We start from the raw sequence: 3669 nt of genomic DNA on the forward strand, positions 1-3669 counted from the left end.
TTAAAGGTAGATTAAATTTCGATAGAGTCTCTTGAAATCCAGTAAGAGACTTCTCAATTCTATCAAACACCTTCCCATCGGCTTCATTCTTTAACTTCAATTCACCACAGTAAGATCTTCCAACAGACGAGGTGTAGCTCCCATTAACACAGTAAACATTTCCGTAACAAAATCAAAAAACTTATCAAATTTATGATCTTCTGTTGAAAATAAATCGCTGAACTCTTTTATCTTCAATTCAATAGAATTCTTTGAATTAGTCACCATCTTCTTAAAAATCAAATGACGCTCACGAGTATCCTCTTGTAATTTCATAAGTTCATAGTAAAAACTACGAGAGTGAATAGCCAATTTTTCATCAACACTCTTACCAATACCTTCAATTAAAGTCCTATTCCTCAACTCTTCAGACTTTAATTGGTACTCAACCTCAACTCCACTAACTAATGACTTCCCAGAACTATGATTCAGAAAATGAAGAATATAATTCATTTTAGAATTAAGGATCTTGAACTGTTTAACAGAAATTATGACATTATCAGGAACATCATTCTCATTTGGATTAAATTCCAATTTTCCAAAGCCAACCATGACATCATCTTCATCTTCTTCTTCTTTGTTAACCGTCTTCTCAGCCTCTGTGGATTGAGATGAGAATAAAGATGTAATAGGTTCATTCGTCACTGCTTGAAAAGTTGGTGATACAACTGGATGGATGTAGGTGGAATGGTAGATGTTTGTGGTAGAGACAAATGTGGTGGTGGTGGTGGATTAATTGTAGTATCAATGGTTATTGTTGAGCTCCCATCACCTATATTATCATTTACGTCTTTATCAGATAAGTTCGCTTTGATTTTTGAAGTTTCGTCCTCCTTCATATTGGACTTGGAATGCGAAACCTCGGGTGGTGTGACAATTGTCTTTTTAGGGAGGGATGTTATTGTTTGTTCACCATAATTTATGTATTCATCGATATCATATATGTTCTTATTGACATCAGGATTACTTGTCTGCTCGAAATCTATTTGACAGCGGTATCCTTCCTGGGTGAAACATGAAACAAAACATGTAAATCGTATTATGTGGTTTCGCTATCAAAATCAGGCTCAACGATAACATTCATGAATGGTGTTTCGATAGTAGAAAGCTTAAACTTCTTCAGTATTTGTACATATTCTAATGCTTTTCTCTTCTTTGTATCTAGAGAATCAGGAGTTGAAACACCCTTGAGCATAACAATTCGCTTTGTCACCTTCAGTTGTATCTTCTTAGGCTTCATATTGACAACCTCTTGAGTAGGAATTTCCTTAGTAACCTTCTTAGGAACCTTATCAGTTTGTTTCTCAGAACCAATACTTCTAAATTTCTCAGGAACGTATTTCTTCATTTTCTTAAGAACCTCCTTTCCTGACTTCTCATACACAGTTTTTTGAAACTCCGCTTACTTAACTGCTTTAGGTTTCGCAATTTGATTCTTCTTCTTACCCTTAACTTCTTTGGAAGATTCCTCTACAAATTCAAAAGTATCATTCTTAGGTAGAATACCAGTAGGAGTTGGATCAATACAAGCATGTATTTAATCAACAACTTACTGGTAAAATCTACCATCTTAAGCATCGAATCTGAAATTCAGCCAACCACCATACAACTGGATCATCAATGGAAGATTTGGGAATAGTCATCTAAGTAAATGTGGCAACATCATCATCAGTAGGTAGAGGAATACCTTCTTGAGTATAAACCTCATGTAAAACCAAACATTAAAATCAAGTACTAGACACTTTTGTAGTCATCTTCAATTGAGAAATCAAGAATTTAACACTTCATTCCAAAGTGAATTTTGCCTTTTTTCATGAATGTAGGGAATATGAAAAAGGAAAATGAATGATCACATATTCCTTAATAACCAGCGTCAAATTGAAATTCAAACATTGGACAATTAGACAATGCCACATGTAAATTGGGTTATTGAGCCGTGAATGCCCTGAAGCGCCACGTGTAAAAAGTGATGATCACTTTTCTTGAGCCACAAGACATCACATGGAACTTCCCATCCCACAGACACTCCGTCCTTACCATTTTAAGTGAAGTGTCACACACTTCGTTGCGAACCAAAAACCATTCGTCGTTATGGAGATAGGGCTCATTCACTTATGGGAATTGTAAGTAGAATCATTTCCCAGATTTTACAAAATTTAGGTATGAGTTGGTAATACTCATAAACTCGAGGATTTTAGTGGTTATGTGTGATAAAAGAAAAGAGAGAATCAAATTGAGAAATTTTCGGGCATAGTGATATCAAAGAATCTTTGATAAAAAAGCAGATTGATCCTGGGAAAAGATATTCTTCATTCGTCATCAAGAAAGATTTCGAAATGCTTATGTAGTTTCATGTGAATTATAATTGTATACTCATTGAGGAGTAATGAAGGGACTCTTTTAATAACCTTTGTACATGGTTTCATTTTCATACAAATTCACAACTTGACATAAGTGCAAATCGTTGTACGACAATACTTCTATGACCAGTGTAGCCAAGAACAAGTAAGCTTTGGAAAAATTTTAAGTAACGAAGGAGTAAGACAAATGTTCATATGGAAATATCATTTCTTAAAAAAATATAGATCTTGATCAATTTGGAAGAAATGACTTGGGATTAGTACATTTCATTAAGATCACTCAACAGAAATGAAAGTGGGATTTTAAACATAAAAAATGGAGCAATGAAACATAAGGTTTCGTTAGAATCTTGAACATAAAATGTTCACCATCAATTCATAAATTCGTGGTTTGTTGGGTCTCACCCTCATCATGGAAAAATGATTTAGGATCATAAACACTGAATTCTAACATACTTATATCCTACTTGTTTTTCACCAGAGATGTCTTGGTCATGCGCCATTGTTTTTGCTTGTGTAAGAAATTTGGGGTGAAAAGGTTGGATGTGAAGAATAATTTTAGCTCTACGAATGATAAAACCATGCAGTTATCTATTTACTCAAAATGAGAAAAAAAGGTTGATATTCGACTATTGTGAATACAACCTATTGGGAATAAATTTTCGTAAGAATATTTTCATTAAGGCTTCGTACACAATGAGTCTATGAGTCTTGGGGACAACAAGCTTCAGCATGCTTCTAGGGACACTTAACAAGTACAAGAGTTTTGTATCATACCAGTTCCCTGTTGAGCTTCGCCTTGGGCATTCAAAAGGGGAACACATTGTTACAATGAATTTACCCAATCTCAGAGAAAATAAGGAAAATATTTTTGTATTTTTTATTTTTGGAAGAAAAATTCAAACATAATGAAAATATTTTTAGATTTTATAAAGAAAAGGCAAAAATAAAAAAAATCTTTTTGGATTTTTGGATAATATAAAGAACAGACAAAATTAAAATAGATATCACCAACATTGGTCATTCGTTATTGATAACGAATATTTTGTAGGAGAAACAACACTTCAAATTTTTCTCTGTACTTCCCATAAACGAGTGCTTCTCATGAATATGAGATTCCAAGAAGTATGTGCTTCCCAGTGAGAGACACTTCCAATTAGCTAGATATCAATATGTATTGATCGAGTCAGAGACGATGTCGAAAGCTAAGCGGGTAGAAGCATTGAACGTGAGCACTAACCTCTGAATGAAATTTTGTCAATTAATGAAT

Source organism: Lactuca virosa, chromosome 6 (genome assembly GCF_052849685.1).
Source record: "Lactuca virosa cultivar CGN04683 chromosome 6, Lactuca_virosa_CGN04683_v6, whole genome shotgun sequence".
NCBI classification, from domain to species: Eukaryota; Viridiplantae; Streptophyta; class Magnoliopsida; order Asterales; family Asteraceae; genus Lactuca; species Lactuca virosa.